This window comes from Adiantum capillus-veneris, chromosome 8, assembly GCF_014529385.1.
Source record: "Adiantum capillus-veneris isolate H3 chromosome 8, ASM1452938v2, whole genome shotgun sequence".
In the NCBI taxonomy this organism is placed as follows: Eukaryota; Viridiplantae; Streptophyta; class Polypodiopsida; order Polypodiales; family Pteridaceae; genus Adiantum; species Adiantum capillus-veneris.
The window spans coordinates 100659640-100675537 of NC_140938.1; positions in this window are offsets into that span (position 1 = coordinate 100659640).

The following is a 15898-nucleotide window of genomic DNA, read 5'->3' on the forward strand; positions in this document are numbered from 1 at the left end:
CCGGTAACTTTTCAACACTAGGAAGTTTTTTTCCTTTTAGTAAGTTGTAAACCTTAAAAGAGATGAACCTTGGCGGATATGCTTTTGAAATATGGGAAACAAATCACAAAGGTTGGCTCTAAGGTTTATACTTTGAGGTAGGATTGATTATAGATAGGGTTTAGATAGCATTATGGTGGTCACGCTTTGCCATAGCGCGATAGGAACAATCCTTCACTAACGCTTCATGCTTGTGGCTATGTAGTAGCTAAGGCAATGTCCGTTGGTTTTTCCTTCTCAAGATTAGAGACCTATCAAAGGTACTCCGCTCCTCGAAAAGGGAGCAGGGACCTCACACTAGTATCATATCCTAGGTTAAAGCTTGGGAATATTTTTAGTCTGTTGTTTGGATGTTGAAGGATGCAAATGTTTGAAATAATAGAAAAAAACCTAGGAAGATTGTTTTGAATGTCTAAATGGTATTGAGGATTGCACTTTCCTGGTACATGTTGCGAAGCGAATCACACCACCTATAGAGTGCATGCAACACAACCTAGATCAACATAATGTCAATCGAGGACACAGATGACACGATAAGCACATGAAGGATATCTCTTTAGCTTGTGAGGCTAAGACCATCCTACACATACAACACTTTGGAAGGCCAACTAAACCACAACCTAGAATCTCACTACTCTCAACCACACCACCCAACCCACATACACAGAAACAAAAGGAAACTCATCAAATCATGCCGGAATGTACAAAACTCAAGGAACAACATCCCCTCACTAGGATACACCTATCCCAAAGCCTCTACATTCAAAACCCTTCCTCTAAACCCATATGCGAAAAACGCGTATAAAGACAAATCAGTATATTGGAAGTGTCCAAAACTAAAATTTATGAGTACCTGTGTAGCTTATGTCGCTATGATTCTAACGACTACTTACAGGTAGAAAATAGACTCTTTTGATATACTTAGAGCCGCAAATAGCTCGTAGATACACGAGCATATTCGCTCCATTTTGTGAGGAATGCTTGGCGTCGATGCGTAGCTCTTGCCGAGGCTAGCGCAATGCTACAGTCGGATCTACAATGTGATGAATGAACAGAGAGTAGCACCAAGATGAAGCTCACGCTCTCTCTCTCTTCCTCTCTCATACAAAGTAGACGGCAACGCTAAACTTACGATTATGATAAAAGTTCTTACAAAAGTGACCTAGGTACCTTATATACTGAGGCTACCTTAGGTTAACCAAAAATAGAGTCTAAGGGGTCAAACGGCTTTGTATTTACAATCTAGAAGTGCCATAATCCGCGGCATTTCATAACTCTTGAGAATAAGGCTTCGTTGAGTCATGTTGTGTTGTTGACCCAGCCGTCAACACTCTCCCCCTTTGCGTTCATGTCGTCCCTGACATGACCTAGTTGTCCATGTTGGTGCGGTCTTTGATGTCATTGTGCTGATGTAAAGAAAGTATTGGTTGTAGATTTGCACAAACTTGTCTTGTTCGTCTAATTCGATGTACATAGTCTTCACATGATTCTGGAAAATCATAATTGATGACGAACTTATGTCCTTCACATCCATGCTTAGGTGCAGCATTTGTTTCTTCCATTATGGGTTTGTTTCCAGATCTAAATTTAGAAAGAACCCAATCTCATTCAGGTTGACTCTTATCATCATGGATAGAGAAAGCTCCATCCAGCACTTGCTCAAGCAAATCTATCAATTCTGAGTATTGCTCCTTCGTAGAAACAACTTCTACAATCTGTAGAGTTGAATGATTGGCTTTCAGATCTTGTGGGCCAATGCCAACTTTGTAAGGATTCTGTAGAAATTAACCTTCAACTTCTTTAGGCTAAGTTTCACTCCAATGCAATGTCTGAATGTCCGGCCGAATCTCGAAGAAATTTTTTGGATTTGAGGTTCAAAATCCATGTCTAGCATTCGATCTACCTCATCAAGGACAAGATATGTAACCCTGCAAAGGTTGGTTTGTCTACCACTTGTGTTTGCTTTTCTTCCTTTGTTGGTGATTCCTTTGTTCCTGTATCAAAGTGATCCAAGTCGCATTTTACACTGTTAGCTTTTGTGTGATGTAAATCATTATACTACTTCTACTTGATACATGACTTAATTTTAGCCTAACAAACCCCAATTAATTGCCCAAGTTAGTAGCTTGCATCAAAAGAACTCTATCCGACATGATTCTCAATAGATGACTATCAATGAGCTATCATTGTCCATATGTCCCCAAATTTTATATACATGATATACAGGATATGTAGGAGGCTATCATCGCTTTAGATTTGAAAAAATTACAGCACTTTTTTTTTTTGAAACCCTTATCTTGTACTCTATATGCATAGCCTCCTAACAAAGTTTGACTTGATTTGAACTTGTATCTGGCACTTTTTGGACTTCAGTCTCAAAAATGAATGATGGGCATCTCAAGCACCTCATATTCTTGTGAGGAATGTTAGTCCCTTTTGTTTGTTTAGGCTTCATTAAGTCACATACAAGATAGAAGATTTACAATATAAAGGTCTACTTCCTGTATACGGCCTTGTAGTCGCATGAATTGTCTGATAGGCAACTTTACACTTGATGGGTGCTTTTGTTTAGTCGCATCACCAACTTCCTTTGTCCTTGTAGTCCATCCCGGAGTTTATGATCATTCTCAGTCATGTTACCTCATGTTGTTGTTGAAGGTTGATCAACATTCTTTCTGACCTCTAACTTCTAGCCTTGTGGCATATGGCTTTTGAGACGTGCTTTGTGAAGAGTCATCATTTTCTTGGACTTTCTTTCCTTTGTAGGGCTCAACATTTTTTCAGTCTTTTCTTTATCTGGATTATGAATTTTTTTCTGTTTTTCTCAAGAAAATCTCAAAAATCGACGAAATAAAACCAAAAATCAAGTCAACTAAAAAGCAAAATCATTATAATAGAATTATAAACGCTATGTACACTATACACATGTCCCTAGGGGCTCATATATGGCTTTTGTCCCCATACTCCTCTTGTAATGCTATTATGAGGGCATATACTCTGAATTTTGTCAAAAAATGTCACAATCAAAAGCAAAACTTCAATACAACTCACAAAACATTGCCCTCTAATATTCATATATTAGGTCCGCATTTAGAATGCCTCTCCCCCTCCTATTTGGAGTCCTCCTTGAAGACAGGGTATCACCAAGGGTATGTGATGTGCTTGGGCAATCAAAAATTGTGCCTATGCAGGCCTTGTAATGTAGCCCTATATGCATACACAGTCAATGAGTGGAAAAGATTTATGTTGTTCAAGATGTGGGTATAAACAACTTGCTTATTCGCATTGGTTGACGAGGCTTCCTATTCTAAGCAATGTGATTTTCTTTGAATCTCATGTGTCATTTGCTTGATTGAAGGTTGTAGAGATTTTTTGAAGGCGTACTTAGCTGTTGGATGCTTCTTTGGAATCCATGTTAGCCGTGTGGTTGGTTTTTGTATTTGGCATTGTTCCTCAGAGTAGGTTCTCTTCTAACTGTACTGTAATTCTAGGAGGAATTGAAAGAATTCAAGCGGCGGTGCAGTGATAGTAGGTTTATTGGTTCCCTTTGGGACCCACTTCTTCCTGATTATTGGTTGTTTTGTTGATGCTTCTTGTTTGGGAACCCATACTTGTCCCTGTTTTGTTTGTGTTTGAAGAGACTTCTTTGGGATCCACCTTGTCTTTGTGTGAGTCTCCAGTGGTCTTTACCTCAACTCTTGGACTCTTGATTGAGGATGAGATTCAGACTTTGGGAGTTGATAATTTAACCATTTTGGAATCCAAATGAATTCTTGACCTCTTTGTGTCCGAGTCAACTTCTTTGGAACCCAAATCTGTGTTGCAAAAGCTTGCAGCTTTGTGTTTTTCCTAGATGATCTTGTAGGCTTTGATTGTTTTTCTGTTGGCATTGGATCTTGTGATTTTTCATCAAGGATCTTTGTCTTCTTGATCTATACCTGTTTTTGGCTAATCTAGCTCTTTGGTATCCAAATTTGTCGAGCTTTTTGGCTCTGATTCGTTGTTCATTGCTTTTGGCCTTCTTTGGTTTTTAAGGAAGCTGGTAGTGATGGTGATGACCTGAGTTGCTGGTAGGGGATGTCATAAGAATCACCACTATCGTTGCTATCCTCATCAAGATTGCATTCTATCACTTTCCTTTGTGGTTTGGCTGGTTATGGAAAGCTACTGTCTGTTTGCTAGTTGGATTGTTGTTTCTGGGATGACTTTGGGATCCACTTGATTAGAGTGTTGGTAGCTCATTGACATGGCTTTGTTCTTCTTGGTCTTTTCTTCATGTATAGGAGCCATGTATGAGGATGCTTGTTGTAGTTTTGTTTTCACCATCAAGGATTTTTTGTTCTTGTAGCGGTGACATTGATTCTTGGGTATTTTGATTTAGACAATCATAAAACCATGTATTTGTCAAAGTTTTTTTTATGTCATCTGCTGTGTCGTCTAGATTTCCATTGTTGGCATCTTCTTGAAGCTCCAAGTGTTCTACAGAGTTGTAGAACTCATCTTCTTCTTCTTCTTAATTTTCCTGGATTACACTCACTGCAGAATAAGAAACAACATCATAGCCATTTTCATCACAAAACTTTGTTGTTGGATTGTCTTGAATAGTGCACACATCGAGAGTAGCCAAGATGTGTTCCCATTCAATTAGTGGCTCTAATTCTTCCTTAGGAAAGGGTTCTGGGATATAATCCTCATTTCCATTTGCCCTTTCAATGATGCCTTCCTCTTAATTTAAGCTTCTACATTGCAAAGCTCCACACATCCACATTTCTTTAGGCTTACCCAACCATGCTGGAAGTTCTGATCCTGCTACAATAGCGGAATCAAACCCTCCATAGGTGTTCTCATCACATCCCTATAACAATGGTCCTTCAGATTTATCCTTGTCATGGTTTCCATATGTCTCAAGTAGATATGGTCAAAACCCCAGTCTTGGACCATTTTCAGTTGTCTCATGAATGGTCTTCCTAGAATGATATCATAGTTGTTCTTCTTGCCAAAGTCAACAATAGCAAAAGTTTGATCATATTCAATGCCACAACAAGTAAAATTTCTTTTTCTAGTAGTCCTATGGGCCTTTCAATTTGTTCATCTGCAAGCTGCAGTTTCATCCTTGGAGCCCTCACTGCTAGTTTTCCCCATGTTTTCCAGACCTCTTTTGTTGCGATGGCAACACCATCTCGATTGTCAAGGACTGCCATGGTTTTTACACCTTGGAATTCCACGGGAAGAGTGGTGTTTCCATCTTGTCCCTCATAATACTCACTCTTACATCTTACAGACTTGGACAATGGACCAATGGAATCCAAACCCCACTTTTCAAATGCATCCGGAGCAATGATAGCCCCTCGCAATTCTGCTACTGTCAGACTTCTCTCACCCATTGTTTGGCATTGATGGCATGTCTTTCACCAGTAGTGCACATCTCGTACAAGAGAAGGCCACCAAAAACCACCCTTGAAATAGTACCTAATCTTTGCCCCGGTGTCCAATCTTCTCATGAAATTTCTCCAACACCAGGCAGATCTCCTTTTTGTAAAGAACCCTTCAGAATACTCCATCTCGACCATATGTCATCAAATCCTCTCCAGCTAGAGTGAACTTCCAAGCTTTGTGAACAATCCCCCTCTTTTGCAGATTTGATCACCCCTCAGAACATTGTCTTGTGATTAAGAAATCATCAATCTCTTTTAGAGTCTCCCTGCCTACATAACGTAGTTCGTGCCACATACAAACTTGACACTTGAGTCTGTAGATGACTGTTAGCCAAGAGATCAGCTTCTTGATTTTGCTCCCTTCTAACATGTTTGAGTTGCACTTCTTCAAAAAATGTTAGCAGCTTCTTTATGGAATAAAACCAATTCTTAAGAGAATACCTTTTTACCTGACACTGTCCCAAAGGTTGTTTTTCAACTAGCAGAGCATTACCTTTAACTACCAACCTAGAAATACTAAAATCCACACATTGGTTGAGCCCCAAGTGAAGTGTCAAGTACTCCGCTACATTATTCATGTGAACACCCTCCAAATCAGAGGCCCTTGAGAAAATTTCCATACCTTGAGGATCTAAATGATCACACCCCCTCCTGCTTTCTACGACACTCTCCTGTAAATACCATCAAACCACATAGTAAAAGATCCCTTTAAGTTTGGCTCCTCTATAGCATCCTCTTTCACCACCCTTGGATAGATTGGTAGATCTGCTTCCTTGTTAACCAAGGCGTCCGCCAAATGTGACTTACTCCTGTGGTCAATCTTGAACTCAGAATCAAACTCAAGTACCCACTTTCTTATCCTCTACCTTAGCTTAAGATGAAGCAATCACTTCAGGCAACAAATTGTTAGCAGTGAGCACATAAAACTTCCAAATAATCCAATGCACTTTAAACTTTTAGCAAGCAAAGACAAGAGTCATCACTCATTGTTCAGCTTTTGTATATGAACTCTCCCTTGGTCTAATCACTTGCCTATCAAAGTGGACCAGCTTGTAGCACTTACCCACCTTTTACATCATATTTCACCAATGGAAATTGTACCCACCGTCATTGCCACATAAAAATCATCCTCATTGTTAGGGGAACATACAGTTGGCAATTGACACAAGATCTCATTCACCCTGTCAAAATCTACCTAAGCACCTATTGGCTTAATTTTTGAAGGGGGTAAACATACTGGGATAGCATCCAAGAAAACATGGCCAAATACTTGAGTTTGTCCACAAAATAAGCCAAACATGTAGCAGTGGTAGGGGGTTCCATCAAAACCAAAGCTTTCACCTTTTCTACATCATTTCAATACTATTCTGTGAGACTACATGACCCAAACGATGAGCGGATGGTTGAGCTAATTTGTATTTTTTTGTGTTCAACTGTCCTCCTTCCTCGTCGCAGCTTTAACTTGGACAAGTACTCCAATATAGAACTATGGAAATCGATATCATCCATGAAAAGTTTGATAAACTTACCCAAGTACGGTCGAAACACCTTGTTCATCCAATCTTGAAATGTAGAATATGTGTTCACCAATCCAAAAGGCATCCGACAATAAGCAAAGCACCCCCATGGTGAAATGACTATAGTCTTTAGTTGATCCTCCAAAGATATGCCAATCTAAAAATAACATGAGAAGCCATCCATGATGGAGTATCTCCCATGTCCTACAACCTGGTTCAAAATTTCATCTTGAAATGGCAAAGGGTAATAGTTCCGCTTGGTAGCATCATTTAATGGTTTATAATCTACATATACCCTCCATTTCCTGTTCTTCTTTTGTGTAATAACAATAGGCAAAGCCCACTCAACTTCTTTCACGGGATAGATAATAGCTGCCTCTAACAGTTTGTTGATTTCCTTCCATAAAGCTTCCTTTTGAATATATCCCAACCTCCTCAACTTCTGTGCCTTCGGCTTGCATCCGTCTTTGAGCAGAGTCCTATGCTTCACCCCTTTTGCGCCCCACAGATCTTTATACTCTGTAGAAAACGAATTTGGATATAATGCATACAACTCCATATAGTTTTCTTTCTCATGCTTGGTTAGATCTTCACCCAACATACCCTCAACCTCTTTAACCTCTAGACCAAAAATAGATCTTTATCCATCTTTAGCAGATCTTCATCACTCTCCTCCTCTTCAACACTAGTAGATCCTTCATCATAAGTCAAATTCATCTCATACTCATAGCTCGTACTGAAACCTTCTCTATCACCTTTAGCCTCTGGATGAAAGTGGCTCTCCCTGGTCTTCAAGTTGAGCACTATCTGCCCACCATTCCTGATCCGCTAAGGTAAAAACCCCTGTTTTACACTCCTATTTGGCCCCAATTGCCAAAAACCACAGTCTCCCCAAGATGATTGGGTAATCATTCTCACTTGCTTTCATAACAAAGAAATCAATGAGGCACTCAATACCCATAAATTTTACCTTCACGTATTGGGCCACTCCCAAACATTGAGCTTTGGCATGGTTTGTCATCCTCATCTTCACATTGGACCTGACCACAAACCTGACACTAATATCTTTCATAGAAAAATTGTTATCACATAAAACTGGGCACCACCATCAATATAGACTTGCACCTACTTCTTCCTTTCAACCAAAACCTCCACCACTTGAAGCACATCAGTGGGACTTCCCACCCTTAAGGCTAGATTCTGTATGGCATGCATAGCACCTCTTGCATGGGGTAGCCTTGTGCTTACACTGGTTAACCATTGCCTCCTCAATCTGGGGTTCAATGCAAGCAACTATCCAAAATTAATATTAGACTTTTGGCTTTGAACATCAGTCATCACCAGGTCATACTTTGGATGATCGCATCCTAGCTAAAAGTCAGTCTGTTTGATCTTCCTCCACCACCTTCTTTTGCTCAAGTCTAGCTTCTCTTTGCTCTTGTTCACTTTCTCTTTGCCTTTCCTACATCTACTCTCTCGTTCTGTCTTGGTTTGCCTCTCGCCTCTAGCCCTTTTGTTGGCCATAACATTGACTTCCTACCTATCAACCCCAATAATGTTAACTCTTTGCACTTCATCATTACTTGCTAGTGGAGCCCGTGGTACCTAATTTTCAATTGCCTACTCCTCCCTTTGACCATTAGATTGTGCTTGTCCTTGGCCTCAACCAAATAGAGGGTACGTGCTGCCTCTCTCCCTCTGTGGATAAGGGCAATCTAGAGGAGAATGGCCCTCCTCTCCGCAATTATAACACCTGCTAGGAAATTGCCTAGCCCTTGTCTATCCTCTATCCATAACACTTCAACATAGCTCTTGCATTTGCTCACTCAAATCTTGAGCAGTACATACCCATTGTTGAGGAATTGTAGCCACCCCTCAATTTGCCCGGTTCTCTGCATGAACTTCTTCTCTCATACTTGGCGCAGGGTTAGGAGGCATCAACTCGTACCCTAATGCGCCTTGCTCGATTTTCTTCTTGATTTTCCTAACTCTTTGCTTGTGCAGTAGAAACTTCCGCATTGTAGTTCTTTGGGCTCTCGAAATCCAACTTTTCCCAAACCTTTGGATGCATACATACCATGAATTTTTCAATTTAAATTACTCACCATCGTTAGCCAATTGCATGGCTACTGCAAAATCGCTCCAATATGCTTCAAAAACGTTGAGAAAAAATCCGAATTTCTCGTTCACATCCTTCTTCAAATTCTTTAATCTCACATCTAAATCAACAGGTGATACCTCTTTACAAAAGTCCTACATAAATCGAGTCCGTAAAGCCCGACTAACTCCAAACTTCATAGGCAACATGTTGGGACTATATAGAACATAACTTAGTCATTAGACGCACAATATGACTTCGCCAAAAAATGCAATTTTCTTCTAGTATCTTGATGCAGGTCGGCTTTTCAAAACCCAAATGTGCCTAATAGATTCTCCTAAGTGCCCAAAATTGCATGCAATTGACAAAATCTCAAAACAACGCTCAGATCAAGACAAATGTTACCTGGAAGGTTGTAGATGTAGTTGATTGATTTTGTAGAATGCTTGCACTGTAGATATCCACACATAGTGTTTGACAAAACAAGCACAATGGTGCCCTTGAAATTTCATGCAACAATCGTGCGATGCAGTGTGAGCAATTAAAAAACACACTAGAAGAGAAGACACACGACGCACAGAGCAAAACTTTATTTTGTCATTCCTTCATTCATAATAATGATCATACAAAATACATTACAAGGTTTCCTTTTATACCATGGATTTGAGTTTCATGGTACAAAAGCAAGGTTTGACATAATATCATCAATAATTATATTCTCGGCTTCGCATTTCATTTGGGTTCAGATACAGATTGTGATAGAAGTCAACATCAATTGAGATTATAGTTACAATTATCTAGAACTCAGATTCTTGATCTAAAAAGACTGACAGGCTCCATAAATCAAGCATGTTGGGGGTTCCATCATTGCATAGCTCCAATGACCAACAAAATTATCAATCCGAAGGGATGGACTCCCTGGCTAGGGCATGGAAACACTCACACGATTAGTGAGCAAATCACGGCAACACAAATGGTTGACTCTACAACGTGAGCTTCTCGGCCTATGGAGGAGCTAAGCCACGATGATGGGTAATCTCCACATCCACTTCTCTTCACCTCTAATCAACCCAATCACACACACTAACGATTGCTAGGCGCACACAACACTAATCCTATCATGCAACACACTAATCGCAAGCACACACACACACATAGATCTATCAAGAACCACACTCCAATCAAATTGACATGCACACACAAGCAAGAGATGGAAATCAGACAACATTAGAGCCAGATTAACCACTAATTAGTTAAGATCTAGCTAATTAAAGCATCATAAGCAATTATAAGAAGCATGAGAGAGGCATAGTGAAAGAGAATTAAGCATTGATTAGTGTTAACCAAGTCACATGAGCAAGGAGAATCTCAAGGACTCCATAGCCACACACCTCAAGAGATCTCACCAAAGAGTGCTCTCCACCAATAAGCTTGAGAACTCTAATTTCTTTTACACACTGCCTTATATACCTAGGGTAAAAATATGCAATGTTCGGGCGCCCAAGGTCTTTAGGGCTCCACCACTTACTAAATCTGCTACCTAGGCACACTAACTGACCTGTTCTTTACAGGTTGGAACTCCCATTGAGCCCGTAACACATTAAAACTATTACAATGTCTTGAAATAACTCGCGAATTTACAATACGTGACCATTTTGGGAAAACGTGAAAAATGTGTAACTCTAATCTTTACTGATTTTTTGTGTTGATCTTCGATGTGCATCCATACGTTTTCTGTATTTAGCAGCTTCTGTTAATTGACGTTGACTCAGTTAACATTCCCCCCTTCCGATTTTAGTGCCCATCCTCGGGCACTGTTGAAAAGTGTCCGTGGAGGCTGTGGAAGGTTTTGATTGGTTGTTGATGGGCTGATCGTCTTCATTTGTCATTGAATTTGTTGATGAGTTTCAATTTGCTACAGCAGCTTCGTTGGTCCGAAGTTGTTTCATGTGAGAGATGATGTTGCATTTGTCCATTATAATAGTATAATGATGAGGCTGTTGTTTCTTTATGAAAAGTTGTTGAATGGGTAATAGGATTGCCCGAACAGTGCTTAGACGGATTTTGTCATGTTGGTTGGAATTAGCTTCTTGGAATATGGTTAGGTCGAATTTTGCTCAGTCGGATATATCTGCCAAGAACATTCAGTTTAACAGTTGTCACTTTCATATATATAGTAGAAGTCGTAGGTAATGAGGGTCAAGATGTATTCAAGCAATTTCTTGTGTGTCTGATCTTCTTCTCTTAGCTCTAATATGATTTCTGAAGTTGTCTGATTGTATTTCTCTGATGAGTCTGTTAATGGAGTAAAGTCTGATTCTCTCTGTTTGAGAGCATGTGTGAGAGAGAAATTCTTGTGTTGATGAAGCCCAACACATTTGGCGATCCTGCTATGTTTACAAATTTGTTAGGGTTTGGTAGAAAAATTTCCTGGTGTTAGCATTGTTGTGGGTATCTCTGTTACATTAACTAATGATGTATGTCAGAGCGACGAAGAAGGGTATCTAGGGTCTATTATACAAGGGCTCAGACCCAAGCAGGGAATATTGACCCCGTTCATTATGACGATACAGTAGAGGAGGCAACTGATGAAGATGTCCCTGAAGTACAACCAGGGAATCAGGTAACGGAAAGTTCATGAGCAACAGCAGGAACGTGAGTGGGTCAATTTGTCAGGGCTCTACTCTTGACAACAGGATCTGCAAGAAGTAGAAGAAGACTCCACTTTGACCCACTACAGGTATCTACCAGGCAACGAACTAAGAGAATACCTCAGCCTCCACCTATGGCTCAACCACCTCCGAATCCCAAGGTTAAAGCAGCAAAATTCAGAGGCAAGTCAGGTGAAGATGCAAATTGTCATGTGGCTCAATTTGAGACCAGGTCGCAAGCTAGTGGACATGAAGCAGTATATGGTGATGATATAAAATTGCAACAGTTTGCAGCAACACTGGAGGGTAAAGCTATGAGTTGGTTTAGCCAATATGGAATTGCACATTTTGCAAATTATGTTGCACTCCGCATAGCATTTTTACATAGATTCAAAAAAGAGAAAACTCCCACTGATATTTTAAAGAAAATCAGAGACACTAGACAGGGAAGTATGTTGGTGGAAGATTATGCTCAGAAATTCAAAATTTTGGTGGAGAGATTACAGGGTAATGAGAGGCCCAGAGATGAGATGTTAGCAGGATATTTTTTGAAAGGTTTGAGAAGGGATTGAAGGATGTTGTGGCCAGCATAGACATTGCTGGTGGCTTTAACAATTTGGTCACCACTCGAGCAAGGGTTGAAAAAGACTTGGTATGACCAGGAAAAAGACTAGAAGTAAGCATAGCTCTGAATCAGAAGCAGAGTTAGATGATGAGTTTGGAACTGATGAAGATAGTGATATCTGAGGTATCCTTGGATAGTGAAGATGAAAGTAGCAAAGGCAAACAGAAGAAGAAAAAGCAAAGTGCTAAGAAGAAAAAGGATAGGAAGGATAAAGAAGATGATTTGGTTAGTCAGCTAAAGAAAATCGGATATTTTATTGTAGCTTCAAAGGAAAATCAGTATTGTCAAATTTGTGAGAGGGAAGGCCATAACACAGCCCAGTGTTGGTACAACCCTAATAATAGGAGTAGATCAATTCCACAAGCAGTCAGAGGGAGAAATGATGCTGAAAAAAATCATATAGCTCCATTTAGAGGGAGGCCACTGTTTCAGAAACCTCCCAGACCTCCACGACCACCTTGGAGAAATCAGGATAATAATTAGAGAAGACCACCAGGCATCATGCCATGTGTGTATTGTTCAGCACCAGATCATTGGGTTGGTCTGAGTTGTGCTTTGTGGGTCAAGCATAGAGAAGAAAGAGGAATGCGAGTTGTACCCTATAACCAGGATACTCAGCAGGCTAACCCACAGCAGCAGCACCAACATCAACCACCAGCCCAAGCAAAGGTCATCATCATTGACATTGAGGAGAAACAAACACCTGATGTGTGCCTTGGTGAGAATGTGGAGTTTATATATTCAGAGCATTGTGATGAATGGGCTTGTGATTGTGATCAATGTGGGGAGCACCAAGAGATAGATGTCATGGCGGTTACCAGGTCTAATGCTAAAGGACCTATTGATTGGAAGGAGCAAAAAGGAATTAGAGACCATGTTCAGAAACAGGTTCAGAAGGATCAAAAGAATCTAAGTGTGGATGATAGTAATTCAGATGATCACAAGGATCAATTGCAACAGCACTATGGGAAACCCTTACCACCAAAAGAGGATAAGGATTGGTTTGAAGCATTGATAAACTCTACATTGCATATGTCCTTGGATCAGTTATTATGTATGGTTCCAGCCTTCGAAGAAAAGTTGTTGAATAGATTGGTTTTAAAGGAGTGTCCAATTCAGACAAATAGCATCCTTAGAAGAAAAGTTGTTGAATAGATTGCTTTCAAAGGAGTGTCCAATTCAGACAAATAGCATCCTTAGCCTGTGGTGAATAAAGTGAATCCAGCACATGTTGATTTTGTAATTCCTGTTATAAAGGTCGTGTTTCATAGCACTTTTTTTGATGGAGTATTATTGGATGGAGGATCTGGAGTCAACATTCTTTCAAAATCGGTGTATTATAAAATGAGGTTGGGAAACTTACAGCCTGCACCATTCCAAGTGAAGATGGATGATCAGAGGAGAGTTCAACCAGCAGGAATATTGAGACAACAATCTATTTATATTGCACGAATTCAGTTTCAGGTGAATTTTGTTGTGTTGAAGATGGAGAGAGGTGATACCTCTTATGATATGTTGTTGGGAAGGCCTTGGTTCAGGTTGGCTAAAGTCAAGCAGGATTGGGGTGACAATGAAGTTGTCATCAAGAAAGGAAAGCAGGAAATTGCAATTCCTATGCTTGCGAGAAAGAATATTCATGTTAAGGAAAGACCATTTTATGATCAAACAATTAATTTGGCAGAGGAAGTGGAGGATGATGAAGAAGAAGCATTTTTAACAGCAAATCCAACCATTATACCACTATTTGAAGTTGATGTTGAAGGTATCTTGCAGAAGGACGAGCAGGAGGAACGTGTAGATTCTGATCAATTCCCTGGGCAGATAATACAAGGATCCGAGTTAGTGCAGATGGTTGATCGGAATTCAAATCCTAGTCCAAAGGAAACCTTACAGATAGAGGAGAAGGAATCCAAAGAGCTGGCTAAAAATATTTACAATAAAAGATTTGGGGGATCAGTTCGGGTCAAGCAAGATGAGTTAAAGGATCTTAATTTGGGTACGGAAGAGGATCCCAAAATTGTCAAGGTCAGTATCCATATAGATGGGGAATTTTTGCATGAGTTGTTTCAGTTGTTGAAGGAGTATAAAGATGTTTTTGCATGGGATTATTGTGAAGTGAAAGGTATAGATCCTAGTTTACATCAGCATCACATTAATCTAAAGGAGGATGCAATTCCAATTTTGCAACAAAGATATAGAATGAATCCAAACTTGGAAGCACAGGTAAAACAGGAGATTGATAAGCTATTAGTTGTTGGATTTATCAAACCTATTCATGAGGTTACATGGTTGTCACCAATCATTGTGGTGCCTAAGAAAAATGGAAAAATCAGAGTTTGTGTTTATTATTACAGAAAGTTGAATGCAACCACTATTACAAATCCTTTTCCAATGCCATTTTGTGATGACATACTGGATGTTGTAGCAGGTAAAAAGATGTATAGCTTTTCGGATGGTTTTTCAGGGTACAATTAGATTTAGGTGGCTGAAAAGGATCAACATAAAACAGCTTTTATCACAGAGTGGGGTGCTTATGCATCTACAGTTATGAATTTTGGACTCAAAAATGGACCACCATCATTCAATTTTACAGCATACAAGACCTTTGAACCTTATTTGCAGGATTTCATGAGAGTTTTTGTGGATGATTTTTCAGTATTTGGTAAGAAGGAACTACATCTTCAGCATTTAAAGTTATGTTTTGAAAAATGTCGACAATTTAGAATGTGCCTTAAGAGTTTCAAGAGTGACATTGCAATCCGAAGTGGAGTACATTTAGGTCATGTAGTTTCACAGGAAGGGATGTCCATTGATGACAAGAAGATTGAAGTTATCAAAGGAGCAAAAGCCCCAGAAAATGTGAAAGAAGTCAGCAGGTTTGTAGGTCAGGTGAAATGGCATGCTAGATATGTCAGATATTTCGCAAATGTTTGTCTACCTCTTACCCATCTAACAAAGATGCTAGATATGTCAGATATTTTGCAAATGTTTGTTTACCTCTTACCCATATAACAAAGAAGAATGTACCTTTTGTATGGGCTGAACCTCATGAGAGCTCATTTCAGAAGTTAAAAAATATATTGTCAATGGCACCAATATTACAACCTCCAGATCGGTCATTACCTTTCATGTATTTGTTGATGCATTGGATATGGCTATTGGTGATGTCCTCATGCAGGAAAGAATTAGGGGATGGTTCATACCTGTCTACTATGCTAGTAGGGTGTTAACATCTGTTGAAAGGAATTATGCGGTGACAGAAAGGGAAGCTCTTGGCATGGTATATGCTTTAGCTAAATTTAGACATTATTTGCTGAGCAACAGCCATGTTGATCATCAGCATTGCTTTATCTGATTAAAAAGCCATTGCTGACTGGAAGATTAGCTAGATGGATGTTGTTGTTACAGGAATTTGATTTGTAATTGTTCATACTCCTCGCAAAGAGCACACCATAGCTTATTATTTAAGTACATTTGATACTGGTGAGAAACCAACAGGTGTTCAGGATGATCTACCTAATGCTAATCTGTTT